Genomic DNA, 15,819 nt, shown 5'->3' with positions numbered 1-15,819 from the left:
TAGTGGCAGACCAGGTACACAATGGTTACTTATAAAGTTTTATTACCAGATGACATCATACAGGCCTCAATTTGTGTAGATATTCTCTGATATTTGAATGACAATGAAATTGCCTAATGATGCCTTTCTTGGGACACATTCCCATTGGTAAGTGTTGTATGACTCTGTTTGCTTTATCACATACCTCTTTAACCATGTATCCATTATGAATGATTGTATTCATCTCTGCTCTAATCCGTATTTTTTTCCTTTTATTTTCCTAGCACTGATACAGTTTTTACTTGCTTGCCTCAGTTTCTTAACATGTAAAGTTAGGTTCTTGATTAATGATTCTTTTTTGAGACAGGATTTTGCTGTGTAATTCAGAGTAGGCATGAAATGTGTGTAGTTCAGGCTGGCCTTGAACTCCAGATGATCCTCCTGCTTCAGGCTTCAGAGTGGTGGGATTATAAGCATGCACCACCATGCCTGCTTTAGATCTTTTTTAATGTATGTGTATACCATTAAAAATTCCCCTCTTTGTACTGTTTTTACTTTGTTCTTAATATTTTTGGCATTGTTTTTGTCTCAAAATATTTTATAATTTATCTTGAGATTTACTTGACACATAGTTAAGAGTGTATTACAAATACAAATAGTTTTTTTGTCATTTTCTGTTACTCATTCTACTTTCCTTCCCTTGTGTTTGAGGAAATTGCAAGATTTTAGTACATTTATAGCAAGGGTTGTTTTGGGCCTTACAGTAAGATCTGTGCTTAAAATGTTTTACTTGCGTTTGAGAGAAATACGTTTTCTGACATTGCTGGAGTGTTCTGTATAATGTTCTTATCTGTTAGATCCACTTGATTTACAGTGGCACTCAAGTCCTATTTCCTTACTGATCTTTTGTGTTTCCTATATATTGTTAAAATTGAAATCAGTGAATTTAAATAATCAGGTGTGCTTTTTGTCATTGAACTTCTTTTGCATTTAGAAGTTTCCTTATTTTTTATTTATTTTAAAGAGAAAGCAAAGAAAAATTAGAAAGCAGTCAAGCAAACAAACAAAAAACAACAACAAAAGCCAAACAATGACAGCAACAACAACAAAATAGTGATACAGAATTTCAAAATAAGATAATAGAAATTTAACAGTGGTTGTTATATTACATATTATTATCTTCAAAATAGTTGTTCAGGGTCATTTAGATGTTTAATGAGGCAAAAGAAATGTTCTTGTAGAACCTTACAGTTTTTCTTTCAGTTTTGTCAACTTTTTTGCATATATTGTGAGGATGATTGGTGTGATACATGTGTGGTTATAATTGTTAAATCTTTGTGATTAGTTGACTGTTTTTTCAATATATGTTCCATTTGTCTCTTTTAAGACTTTTCAACTTGAAATCCATATTGTCTTACTTTTTAAAAAATATTTACTTTAAAGAGAAAAAAAAAAAACACAAAAATAAAGAAGCAAACAAATCTAAAAAACAACCAAAGCAAAATGATGACAACAAAACAACAATAGCTATATAGATTTCCAAAACAAGATGATAGGAATTTAACAATGGTTCTTATACTGCATAATGTTATCTTCAAAAATAGTTGCTATATCAAAATAGATATGGAATATAACAAAACAGTGAAATAGAGCAAAACAGTGGATTGCAAAAGTAAGACAGAAGGAAATCCCTCACAGTTGCCACAATGCACACTGCCATTCTCCAAATAAATGCTCAGACTACCAGCCCCAGATCTGCAAGGTCAGTCAAAAATACAAAAATCAAGATATTTCTTTCACTTCAGTTGCTATCATCTCACCTGCTGAGTCCTCTGAACCAGTCAGTTGCTTGGGAGTGGGCATGGGAATGCTCTTCTGTTTTCTCAGCCTGTGCACGGTTGACTGACAGGAAAGCACGGTTTGTCTTTTTGCTAAGTCTCTTCCCAATCCCCATGGTGGAGCCTAGCTCACAGCAAGGCATGGTATGTCTTTTCTTGACTCTCTTCTTGATCCCCATGGCAGAGTGTGGCTCACAGGAAGGCATGGTTTGTCTTCTTGCTGGGTTTTCCACATCTCCATGGTGAAGCTTGGCTCATAGGAAGGCCTATTTTGTCATATATTTGTTTAATCATCTCAGGTCTCTTTTGGTGGTTGTGGGCATAGACTATCTTTCCTTTCAGTCACTTTCAACCCATTTGTGCCTTTAGATCACAAGTAAGGTGGTTTTGTTTTGGTTCTGTTTTGTTCCAGTACTCAGAATTGAACCCAGGACATTTGCAATGAGCCACATCACCAGCTCTTTCTATTTTTTGAGACAGAGTCTCAATAAGTTACTGAGTTGCTCATGGCTTGAACTTGTGATTCTCATTCCTCAGCCACTCAGAGCAGTGGCATTGTAGATATGTACTACCGTGTCAGGCATGGTGAGTCTTTTATGGCCATTATTTGGGTCATTTTTAATATAATCTTTCAGTCTGTGACTTGATCCAGGAGTTTAAACCATTTATATTTGAGTTAAGTATTGATTAAGTATCTGATTCTACTGTATTGCTGTTTTCGTTGTCTTACTGCTTTATTGTATTGTTGTTCTTTTGTGCTTATTTGAAGTTTTGCAGTGACAAATTTTGATTCTTCTCTCACTTTTTTCATATATATTTCTCAGATACTTTGCTTTTGTAATGGGGATTGCACATAACATTTTAAAGCTCCTTGTTTGAATTGATTTCAATTTAACTTCAGTCCTTACCAAAACTCTCCTCTTAGATAACTCAAACCTGTATTACAGTTTGCTGCCACAAAGTACATTTTTATGCATAACATGTAAGTATGTTTTATGTCTTTATACTTTAAATCTTATAGAAAGTTAAAAAATGGATCTCCAAAAAATTGCAATGACAGTGAGTGTTATATTTGCATCTCTATGTGTCTTTTTTGATATGATTTTGTTTTGTGTTGTCTAGTATTCTTTGTCTGAAAGCCTCTCTGGCATTTTTGTAGGGCAGGTCTGTTGTTAACAAATTCCCTCAGTGTAGGAGTATCTTCATTCTACCCTCTCTTTTTTTTTAAATATGATATGCTTCCTGAATTTGTGTGTCACCCTTGCATAGAGCCCATGCTAATCTTCTCTTTATTGTTCCAGTTTTAGTGTATGTGCTGCTGAATTGAGCACTCTTCTTCTATTGTGAAGAATGAGCTTGCTGCATATGAAATTCTCAGCTGATGAGATTTTTTGTTCAACACTTGGAAATATGTTACTGGACTGTATTCTGGTTGTGAAATTTTGGATGACAAATTAGTGGATAATCTTATTAATGATTTCTCATGTGATGAATCACTTATCTTTTCTTGATTTCAGTGTAATTGTACATAGGTGATATTGTTGGTTTGGTTCCAGACTACTACAACAAAGCAAATTATTTTTAATAAAGTTTGTCACATGATTCTTGTTTTCCTAGCACATATAAAGGTTATGTATCTGTGTATACTTTACAGTGTACAGCAAGATATCTAAAATGTATATGCCTTAATTAAAATACTTTTGCTAAATGCTAATGATTCTATAAACTTTCAGTGAAACATAATCTGTTTACTGATAGAGTGTGTTGTCTCAATGTTGATTCCTTCAGACTAGTCAGGGTTGCTGAATATTGAGATATCTATAGTTCATCTTTTTTTCCTTTTTTTATTCCTTTTCCTTTTCCTGTTCCTCTTTCTTTTCCTTCCTTATTTCTTTCCTTCTGTCCTTTTTTCTGATGTACCTTTCTGAGACAGTTTCACTGTGCAGCTCAGTGTGCTCTTTAACTTACTTTGTAAGCTAGGCTCGTTTGAACTCACAGTGATCCTTCTGCTTCAGCCTCTTGAGTGCTGGGATTATAGACATGCAGCACCATTCCCAGCCCTATTTTATCAGTATTGCTGTCATTTCAGCAGTATTCATAGCATCTGCACTAGAGAGGTAATCCATCTCAAGGCATCATTTCCTTTGTGTACCTGTCAGAAGCAACTCCAGTGTATTTCTTAAATAAGACGACTTGAGTGTAAAAAGGACTTTCAATCAATGGTCTGTAGAATTGATGTTGTGTTGATAAGCATGAAAACTATTATTTTCATAATAAACTGAATCAGATTTCTGGGTAACCAGATGCATTGTTAATGGATAGTAGTTTTCTGAAAGAAAACTTTGCAACAGTAGGCTTCAAATATTCAGTAAACTATGATGTATTTAGATGTGTTGTTATTCTGGCTTTGTTTGTTTTATACAACATAACCAGATTACCTATAGTATAGTGAAGGTCCTAGGATACTTGGTTATGGCTAATTGGAGTTCTGTATATCAATTTCCTTTCCCATGTTTGGGAAATTTTCTGGTATTTTGTAAATAGTCTTTTGATATAATTTGTGTTGTCACCTTTTTTTGTTTATACCTATCAATGTTACATTGCTTTTCTTTGCATCATCTTGCAACTATTGAATTGTTACTTCCTGATTGTGGATTTTTATCTATTTTTTATTTTAAAAAGGGTAGAACTAAACATAACAAAACAAAACAAAGCAGATCAAAAGCAAAACAATGTAAGTGACAAAGATTTCAAAGCAAGACAACAGGAGATCTATAGTAGCTACCAAAATGTCTCTTGTTTTCTTCTAAATAGTTGTCTATAGGTTCACACACAATGAATTAGTATAAAACAAAATGCTTATAAAACTGAGTAATGAAGGCATTACAGGCCTTTAAAACCAGACAATAGGAAAATTAACAATGGCTGCCATAATGTCTCTTGTTCTCTTCAAAATAGCTGTCCATACCTTCATGGATGTTAAAATTAAATAATGCAAAACAGACTAAAACAACTCTGAACAAAGAATAAAAGCATTACTGTATTTCACAGTATGATGATACTGCAATCAGTAACGAATACTATAATGCCGCTTTTTCTTCAAAGTAGCTGTTCCTTTCATCACATTTAATATAATCAATGCTCATAAACTGTTCAGAAGTTCTAGGCATGTATAAGCCTCTACATGTATACCTATCGTTTCTCCATCAGAGGGAAAAACCAAACCAAACCAAAGCAGATTACTATAAAAATATGAAACAAAAAAGACAAATAAATAATACTAGCAAAGAGGCTAAAACATTTATGATTTAGGCTTTCAAAACACGATGGGAAGAAATGAACTAAGGTTGATATTTTACCTAGTGATCTTCAAGAGTTCCTCAAGTCACCATACACAAACATGCAAAATTGTTCCTATGACTATTAACTGCTAAAGTTTTATGAACTTAGAGAATTTGTAGCACAATCATCTTAGCTTTCCTAAGTGTGATTATACAAATTTAGATATTTTTTTTCTTTTCCCTTCCTTTTTCTTTTTTCTCCTTTTCCCTGAGAAATTATATTTTCCTCTTTGAGCAGATTCTTACTCTTTCACGGTATTTATGGAGAATTTTGTATCTTATGTTCTCTTACCATTTGTTTTACCAGGTACACAATACGGTATTTACACATGGAAATTTGTTTTATTCCACTTATGAGTATGATCTCAAGTTGCATCCATTTATTTCTAAATATCTCAACATGAACTTTCTTTACAGCTGCGTAGTACTCCATTGTATAAAAATACCGCAACTTTTTTATTCATTCCTCAGCTAATGGGCATTTAGGTTGTTTCCAAGATCTGGCTATTATAAATTGTGCTCCTATAAACATGGGTGCATGTATCACTGTAATATGATGTTTTCATTACTTCTGGGAATATGCTCAGAAGTGGAACAACTGGGTCAAATGGGACTTCCAAACTCAGCTTTTTGAGGAACCTCCACACAGATCTGCACAGTGGTTGCACCAGTCTACACTCCCTCCAAGAGTGCAGGAGAGTTCCTTTTTCCCCACAGCCTCTCCAGCATTTGTTGTTGGTAGTCTTCTTGAACCTGGCCATTCTTTCTGGAGTGAAATGGAATCTAAGTGTTGTTTTAATTTGAATTTCTCAAGTGACCAATGATGTTGAACATTTTTTCATCTATGTATTTGCCCTTTGTATTTCTTTATCTGAGAATTGTGTATTCATCTCATATGCCCATTTTTGGATTGGGTCTTTGAATTTTTGGCGCCTGATTTTTAAAAGTTATTTATATATTTTAGGCAGAAGTGCTTTCTCTGAGGGAGAATTGACTAAGATTTTTTCAAAATTTTTGGGTTTACTCGGTTGGAGGTTTGTTTTTGACATGCAAAAACTTTTCAATAAGATGTGATCCCAGTTAATGATTCCCTTGCAGTTTGATTTTTTTTCTCATGAATTTTCTATCTACCCCATGTCTTCAAAATTTCTACCTACTTTGTCTTCCAGCATATTTAGAGTTTCTGTTTTAATATTTAGTTCTTTGTTCCATTTAGACTTTAGTTTAGTACATAGTGATAGGCATAGAGTAGTTTTTGTTTTTGGCATATGGAGAGCCAGTTTTTCCAGCACTACTTATTAAAGAGACTATCTTTCTTCCAGTGAATGTGTTTGGCCCCTTTGTCAAAGATAAAGTGGCTGAATATGTTTGTAGTTGTAATTGTATCTTTTAGTCTACTCCATTGATCTCCAGGTCTGTTTTTATTCTAGTACCATGCTGATTTTTTTACAGTAGCTTTGTAGTATATCTTCGTATCAGGGAGTGTGATGCTTCTTGCCTTACCTTTGTTGCTCAGAATTGCCTTTGCTGTTCTGTCTTTTCTGGTTACAGATGAATTTTAGGAATGATTTCTCTAGATCTGTGAGGCATACTAGTGGTATTTTGATTGGGATTGCATTAAATCAGTATAACAATTTTGGGAGAACGGCCATTTTCACAATATTTGTTCTTGCTCTTCATGAACAAGGGATATCTTTTCACTTTTGGAGGACTTCTTTAATTACTTTTTTCAGGGTATCATAAATTTCCCTGAATAGGTCATTTACTTCTGTTGTTAGATTGATTCCTAAGGATTTCTTTTGTTGGGATGCTATTGTGAAGGGTGTGGCTTTTATTTCTCTGTGTGTTTGTTGTTTTTATGTAGGAATGCTATTGATTTTTGAGTGTTGAATTGGTATCCAGATACATTACTGAAGTTACTTATGATACTTAGGAGTATTTCAATGGAGTTTTGGCATCTTCTATGTAGATTGTTGTGTCGTTTGCAAATTATAATTTAACGTATTCTTTTCCTATCCTTACTCCTTTTATTTCTGTCTCTTTTCTAATTGCTCTGGATAATATTTCCGGCTCTATATTGAACTGGGTGGCGATAATGGACATCCTTGTCTTGTTCCTGATTTTAGTGTAAAGCCTTTCGGTGTTTGGCCATTTAATATGATGGTGGCTATTGTTTGGTCATAGATGGCTTTTCTCATATTGAGCTAAACACCATCTATTCCACATTTCTGTAATGTTCTTACCATAAATGAGTGTTAAACCTTATCAAAAGCTTTTTCTGTATCTATAGAAATGATCACGTGATTCTTATTTTTGGCTGTATGGATATGGTGGATTACATTTATTGATTTGCATATGTTGAACCATCCCTGCATTCTTGGGATGAAATTCCCCTTGGTTGTGGTGAATAATCTTCTTGATGATTTGCTGCATTCTGTTTGCAATATTGTATTGAGAATTTTGCATCTATGTTCATTAGGAAGATTAGCCTGTAGTTTAATTTTTTGGTTGAGTCTTTCTCTGGTTTTGGTACTAGAATAATACTTACTTCCAGGAAAGAGTTAGGGAGAATTGCTTCACTTTCAATTTCATTAAAGACTTTGAGTAATGTCGACATTAAGTCTTTGAATTTCTTGTTAAGTTTTACAGTGAATCCATCTGTTGTTGGTAAGGTTGTAATTATATTGTCAGTTTCATTAATAGAAATTGGGTTATTCAGCAGTTTTCCATCTTCTTGATCCAGCTTTAGTAGTTCATATGTTTCTAGGAATCTATCGATTTCCTCTCTGTTATCAAGCCTGTGAGAGTAGCGTTTTGGATGTATGTATTGATGATCTTCTGTATTTCCACAAGGTCTGTAGTGATTTCGCCTTTTCATTGCTTATTGCATGAATTTGAGTTTTTTATTTCCCTTATTAAATAAAGTTGGCTAGCAGCTTATGCATTTTATTTATTCTTTCAAGGAACCAACTCTTTGATTCATTGATTCTTTGTATTGTTTTCTTAGTCTCTATTGTGTTAATTTCTGCTCTGATCTTCATAATTTTCTCCCATCTTTTGGCTTTGTGCTTGAATTGCTCTTCTTTTTCTAGATATTTGAGGTGTAGCATCAGGTTGTTTATTTGTGTTCATTGACTTTTCCTAATGTGGGAATTCACCACAATAAATTTGCCTCTCAGGACCACTTTCATTGCATCCCACAGATTCTGGTAAGTTATATTTGTGCTTTCATTTGCTTGTAGATATTGTTTAATTTCTTCTTTAATTTCGTCTGCGAGCCACTGATTGTTCAGGACTGTATTATTCAATTTTCATGTGTTTGTGGGTTTTTTGCAGTTTGTCAGTTTCTAGTTTCATAACATGCATGGAATAATTTGAATTCTTTTGCATTTACTTAAACATGTTCTGTGAGCTAGTATATGGTCTATTTTAAAGAATGTCCTGTGTGCTGCTGAGAAGAATGTTTATTCTGATGTTTTTTGGTGGAACAGTTTGTATACGTCCACCAAGTCCATTTGTTCAGCAGTGTGATTCAGTTGTATTATTTTTTGGTGATTTTCTGCCTAGTTGATCTGTTCCTTTGTGTCAATGGGGATGTTAATGTCTTCTATTATAATTGTATTATTGCTTATTTGATTTTTCATTTTTGTTAATATTTGTTTTTTATAGCTCGGTTTTTCCTGTATTTTTTGCATATATTTTTAAATTGTTGTCTTTTCCTCTTGAAGTTTTCCCCTAACTAGTATGTAGTGACCTTCTTTATCACTTTGGATCATTCTTGGTTTGAAGTTCACATTGTCTGTAAATGGAATAGCTTACTCCTTGTTTTTTTTTGGGGGGGTGGGATTGCGGGGAGTCTTGTTGCATGAAGTAATGTTTTACATCTTTTGGTTTTCATTCTATGAGTTTCCTTTGGGTGAGATGGCCTTGTTGTACACTTTCATATGGTTGGATGTTATTTCTTGATCCATTCTGCCATTCTGTTTCTTTTAATTGTTGAATTGAGGCCATTTACAGGAATGGTTGTAACTGATATATATTGGTTGGTTTTTGAAATGTTGTCTTCCTGCTGTTGGTTCTTTACCTTTCCCCTCTGTTTATTTGTTTGCCTTGCTTAGTGTTTTTTTCCTATGTCTGTCTAGAATGTCTTTCATTATTCTTTGCAGGGTTGGTTTGTTGGTCATGGAATTCTTCAGCTCTTCTTTGTTGTGAAAGTATCTTATTTCTCCTTCAAGTTTGAATGACAGTTTTGCAGGGTACTTTGACATCAGTTGTAAGTTTTCCTTTAGGATTTGAAATATTTCATTCCATGCTCTGCTTGGCTTGGATTTTTGTGTTGAGAAGTGTGCTGTGATTCTTATAGGCTTTCCCTTATAGGTGATCTGTTTCTTCTCTCTGACAGCTTTTAAAATTCTCATGTTGGATTTCTGGGATGTTGATTATTATACATATGGGTGTAGTTTTATTTTGGTTATGGCTATTTGGGTTCTGTATGTTTCAGTAATCTGAATGTCAGTTTCCATTGTCATGTTTGGGAAATTTTCAGCTATTACTTCTGTAAATAGCCTCTTAATATCATTTGTGTTGTCCCCTTCTTTTTCATTTAACCCTATGAATCTTATGTTGTTTTTCTTTGCATCATCTTGAAGCTGTTGAATTGTTATTTTCTGACTCTTTCTTATTTTTAAAATATCTTTCCATTCCTATTCACTAGCTGCATTCTTGCCTTTGAGGTCTGAAAGTCTATCTTCGCTTTCATTCACTTCACTTCACTTTCATTGAGGTGGTTTTCCCAACTTTTTTTTTTTGAATTTTATTTAAGGAGGAAAAAAAAGCAGAGAAAAAAAAATAAACAGTAGGAAATCACTAGTTAGTGAATTACATATTGTCATCTTAGAAATAATTGTTCAAGTCACAAAATTAAAGCTTGTAAAGTGGACATTCCAACAATGATACTGCAAACAGTTCTGTTCAATGATCCAACAAAACTCAGTGATATCATTTTCTATCTTATACACTTAAATATACATGCAGTTATATAGTTTAGAGCACTTTCTTTTCCTCTCTTTTGTACAATGACTATTACACATTTTGGGTTTCATTGCTCCCATGGTTATTACTTTTTTGGAAGAGAGTAAAACCAAATGTGACATAACAGAACAGAGTCGGTCAAATCAAAAGGGTGGACATAATAGATAATGTAAAAACATAATACGAGGTGATCAACAATGGTTACCATAATGCCTCCCGCTATCTCTAATAGAATTGCCTATATCATTAGTTATAATAAAATTGAACAAAACAGTAAAGAACAAAACCGACAAAACCAAAACATTGGAGACATTGTAGGTCTTCAAAAGTAGATAAAAGTCAATGAGAATGGGCGTCATAATGAATCTCATTATCTTCACAGCTGTTGCCTAAACTTTCGAACCTGAAACTATCCAGAAAAACAGAATAGGGGAACATCAGTCAAAAACAAGATGGTGAGAGTAATACAGGGCTTTAAATCAAGATAATGGAAAGTCAAAGTGGGTTACTATAATATATCCTGCTATTTTTATTTATTTTTCCCTTAATTAAAAGGATAAAAATAAAAAAGTAAATAATGGAGTGGAGATTGAGATAAAAGAGGGCATAACAGCAAAACAGCGCAGATCAAAACATAACCATGTAAGCAGAATAGTGTTTCACCACCAGATAATCCTGACATAAAAGTAGTTACCATATTGTCTCTTTCCTTGAAATCCTTGAGTACAACTTCGTATACTGTAGCATTAAATATATCAAAACAATGTAAAACCATTTTAGAAAATGACAGCATTACAGGGTATTTAGAATCTACTAACAGAAAAAGAACAATGGTTTCTGTTTAATCTCCTTGTCTTTAAAAGGTTTTTGCTTATACTATCGTACATAATAAAATCCAATAAGATACAACCTATTTGGACCAATGGAGACAGAAGAACAAAAGCTTGATGAGACTTCAAAACAAGATGATACTAAATCAGTATTACCTATTAAGATGTCTTTTTCTCCAAAATAGCTGTTCCTATCATCCAATCTTCTCTGCCTCATTTCTGTTGAGCTCTTTTTCTGTCAGTAGCTGTCAGTTTGTCTTCTTCATTTTGTTCTCTGCTCCATTCGTTGTGGCCTCCCCTCCACTATTTCTGGATTCTTTGTATTTCTTTTTTAGAATACCCTGCAATACTCTTTGTAGAGTTGAATTGGTGGTTGCAAATTCCCCCAGTTCCTCTTTATCCTGGAAGCACCTTGTTTTTCCATCAATTTCCAGGGACAGTTGTGCAGGATATCTCAATCTTGGCTGGAGATTGTTATCTTTCAAAGCTTGAATTATTTCCCCCCATGCTCTTCGTGATTTGATGGTTTGTGCAGAGAAATCTGCTGTAATTCTGATGGGTGCTCCCTTGTAAGTGGTCTGTTTCTTGTCTCTGACAGCTTTTAATATTCTGTGCTTATATTGAATTTCTGGAATTTTTATTATTATATGCCTGGGTTTTGCTCTGTTTGGGTTGTAGGTAGCTGGGGTCTTGTATGCCTCATACATCTGAGTATCTTTTACCTTTTGCTAAATTAGGAAAATTCTCCTGGATTATTTCTGTGAGTAGCTTTTGTAGTTCATTTGTTTGTGTCCCTACTTCTTCTTTTATGTTCTTAATCCTTAAGTTATGGATCCTCTTATCATCTTCTTGTCTTTGTATTATTGCTGTTTGTTTCTTTGTTATTTTTAAGAAGTTTTTCATTTCATTCTCCCATATTGCAAATCTGCCCTCTAGTTCAGATAGTCTATCCTTAGTTTCTTTCAAGCTGTTATGTCAGTTTTCGATAGACTTTTTAGTTTCTTGGTAGTCCCTTTGAACCTGCTTCACGTACTCTATGCTTTCTCTGTTTTCTCCATCAAACAATTCTCCCCTCTTTTTCTGTTCTTCCATTCCCCCATGTGTTTTTTCTTGGGTGGTGCTTAGCATTTCTCTAACTATTCTGCATACTTCTAGCTTCAGGTCATTGATAACTTCTTTCCTGAACTGATCTATGAGGCTCTCTATATGGCGCTTTATGTCTATTTGTGCGGTGTCCGCTATTACCTGTTTCTCAGAATTGGGGGCCGAGAAACCTTTCTTGTTGCTGCTTCTTCCCATATTCTCTGTTCCTTATATATGCAAGCTTATATAGGAGGCCCAGCTTCTCTCCCTGTCAGCCACAGCCTGATCGAATTGTGTCTGTTAGGTGTTCCCGCCCACCGCAGCACACCAGGAAGTTCCAGACCAGGCAGCCTACGCGGGGCCCACCCCTCCAGGCCACCGTCAGGCTCTGGGATCTGGGTTGGGCTAGCCTACTGGGTCCGCCAGCAGTGTCACGTAGGCTAGGCACTTTTCACCAATCCCGCCTGAGAGGGGGATGTGTGGCTGAAGTCGCCACCGCGCCCTGCTCCCACCGGACTGCCCGGGCCCAGAATGTCCTCCGCTGGAGTCAAACTGTGGTAGAGTGTCAGTTTCTCTCACTCACCTCACCACAAGTCAGTGCACGCCTCCCTGCCCGTCCTGTTTTAGACTCCGTTCACAGATTCCCGTTCTCAGAGCTTCCGCGTCTCTCTCCTTGCTGAGCTGATGTAGAGGCAGCCGCCGTGAGGTGGGAAACCCAAATCGCAGCTTCCAATGGCGCGGGCTCCAGCCTCCACACTGAGGCTTTTCTATTCGTGTTCTAGCACCAGGACTGCATTCCAAGTTGGTTTCTCTCAGCCCAGTTCGTTCCTGAGTCAGCAGAGCATATCTCCACTGGCTTATGTCTCCTTACTCCGCACCCTTCCTGACTTCTGAGCCGAGTCTTTCAGAGAGCCTCCGTAGTTGCTGTTATCTGTCCGCCATGTTCTCCTGGAACTCGGTTTTCCCAACTTTGGATGGAATTTTTTATTGCTCATATATCTCTTTGAATGTGCTTCTTGCATTCTGTTTCTTATATTGTGCCTTCAAGGCTTCCATCTTTTTGCATTGTTCCTCTCATTTTTTAATGGTGTCTTTTTTAGATGTGTTCAGCATTTCTTTCATTACATTCATGATTTCTTTTATCTTGGAGGTTTTTTCTGATCTGAATTCTTTTCTAGCTTCCTAGAGCTGTTTCTTTACTTCAGTTGCTATCATTTCAGGAGTTTCAAGTATATGGCTTACAGTTTCTTCTATGTCCGTGTCTGCTAGGCTTTCTTTGGATGGGCTGGAAGTTTGAGCTCTAGTTTTCTTTTTCATTTTGTCATTTTCTTATATTCCCTTATGGAAGCTGAATGCAAGATCTCAATTGTTTCTTGGTTGAGAATATCTATCCCTATTGCAGGGGATTTCAGTTGAGTGGAGATCCTTAGATAGACCTTACCAGGTGGCTCCCAATCTCTTGGGTTTGCTGGTCGGGCCTTATAGTCTTTGAGTAAGGTGCCAAAGCAATTGCTGTGCACACTTTGGGATTGCGAGGTGGAAGGCAGGCAGTTGTGGGCTGCTCAGGGCTGGCTGGTTAGGGTCCACATAGGCCCGGAGGGACCTCTGTTGTGTCCTCTGGTTATTTGGCCTGCTGGTCTGGTCTTACCAAGTTTGGAGTGATGCACCAAAGTTTCCCTGTCGGCTGGAAATCAATGCATGCTCTATATGATGGAGAGTTGGAACACGGCCAGCTATGGGGCATTCTGGGGTTCCTGAGGGATGTCTTTTTGAACATTTTGTCCATTATTTAAGTAGTATTTTTTGTTGTGCTCTTCTATGAAACTCCAGTTTCATATTCATAAGACTTGTTAGATATTTTCTCATTGGTTTTGTCATGTTTTTCTGTCTTTACCTCATTTTGCTTAGTTTTTATTTTTTTTCATTTTGGACAGTTTTTTTGCTTTGTCTTCATTGTTCTTTTTTGCATTATTATTGTGTTAATGCTGTTTTGTAAACTACAGTGTGCTGTAGTTTTCAGCTGTTGGTATTCTATGTGTTTGTCCCTCAATGTATTTTATTTTTTTGTTGTATCTTTTTTCTATTTATGTTTCCAAGATACTCATATTTTTTCACTGTTACTCCTTTTTTAAACAACTGTCTTACTGTTTACTACTCTGCCAGTTTTATTTATTTATTTATTTGGTACTGGGGATCAAACTAATGACCTTGCATTTAGAAGAGAAGTACTTGAGCTGCTGAACTAAATTCCTGGCCCCTTAGTTTGCCTATTATTTCATTTCTGTCACGTCATACTTCATTTTTGTTGACTTTTCCACTTTGAGTTATTATTCATATTTTCCTCATCTTGACAAATCTATATATATTTTATTAAGAAATATACATAAATTGGATAATGTTGTGTATCTGTATGTTGTTTTAGGGAGTACTTGGCATCATTGTCTATGAATTTAAGTTAGAGTTTATTTTGGAGCTTTTGAAGGAGTTTGATTAATGTGTGTCTTCAGTGCCCTTGAATGTGAATAATTTTTCATTTTGTGAAGAAATTCCCTTTTGTATTTTCCATTTTGCACTCTGAATTTTATATGAAGTTTGTTTATTCTGCTTTATATAAAATGGAATGTTTCTCCATACTGTGTAATCATGGGGAAATATTTATCTCACTGCTTAATTGTTATGGTTTCCTTGGTTTTACAGATTCACTCCTCATGTGTGCATATTAAGGTTTAGACAGGACTCATAGTGACTGTTGTGTCAGTTTCTGGTGGTCTTTTTAAATACTCATTGTTTATTTATTTATTTTTTTTTTTTTGGAACTAGGGATCAAACTCATTACTACTTGCCAGGCAGGTACTTAAGCCTCTGAGGTGAAAAAAAAAAAAAAAAACCCAGCCTTTTTTATAATTCTGCCCAACAATTTTGAGCCTCTGTGCTTGAGCTTCGTCTCCTCAGAGCAACATAAAAACCCAGTACTTTGGCTCCTGCCGAGTGCAGGCCAGAAACTGGTGTGTGAGTGGCAGATGAAGACACGAGAGCTGGAAAATGTGTTTGAGCAAGGTCAGGGACCCCATCGAATTGGAGTACCAAACTGACAGAAGCACTCGGGTTTATTGGAACAACAAAGGCATAAAGTTCTACTGAGTACGGATGTTTGTTTTAGTTAGCAAAGCAGGCAAGCAGGGCATGATGACAATTTGTCTGAATACTTAACATTTTTCTGATTGCCTCCTAGGGAATTTCCTTGTTTCCCCCATAGAGTCCATCTCTGTTCAAGCTAGCTAAACATAATGTCTTTAAGATGTTCAGGCTCTATGGAGTTAGCAGTCTTGTGCTGTCCCCATCCCCAACCCAAGCAGTCATTGACGCATTGTGTGTTGCAAGGAACTCCACAGGTTCCCCCTTTCCCTCATTCTAGAATGTACCTTTAAGTGCCAGTTCCAGGGTAACACAAGACCTTTGTTGGATTTTCTTCTCTTAAGGATCAGGGCTTTGTTCATGCCTGTAATGTGTAAAAGTTTTTTTTTTCATATATTTTATCTACTTTACTAATTGACAGTGGAAGTATAAACTTGGTCCCTAGTATTCCACATGACTTAGAATCATAAGTTGGCTCAGCCTTTTAAATGTTCAACTTAACCTTTCAATACATTGTTTAAGTGTGTTTTTTCCCTCCTTTTCTCCCTTTGTTCATTTCAAGTGTGGTTTCATTTTATGCCT

The 15,819-nt window shown here is 35.7% G+C and overlaps 1 protein-coding gene and 1 non-coding gene across 8 annotated transcripts in view; one reads left to right on the top strand and one right to left on the bottom strand.

Moving 5' to 3' along the window:
- Atrx (ATRX chromatin remodeler) overlaps positions 1-15,819 on the top strand; it is a 292,107-nt gene that overhangs the window by 147,907 nt on the left and 128,381 nt on the right. The window lies entirely within an intron of this gene.
- On the bottom strand, positions 3,042-3,148 carry LOC111757154 (U6 spliceosomal RNA). Its single transcript, XR_002791523.1, has one exon. It is a non-coding gene; the product is annotated as a U6 spliceosomal RNA (small nuclear RNA).

The sequence above is a fragment of the Cavia porcellus genome, unplaced genomic scaffold (genome assembly GCF_034190915.1).
Source record: "Cavia porcellus strain 051 isolate PalLab524CR breed Dunkin Hartley unplaced genomic scaffold, mCavPor4.1 scaffold_3, whole genome shotgun sequence".
Taxonomy (NCBI): Eukaryota; Metazoa; Chordata; class Mammalia; order Rodentia; family Caviidae; genus Cavia; species Cavia porcellus.
This window is presented reverse-complemented; position numbering and strand designations above follow the sequence as displayed.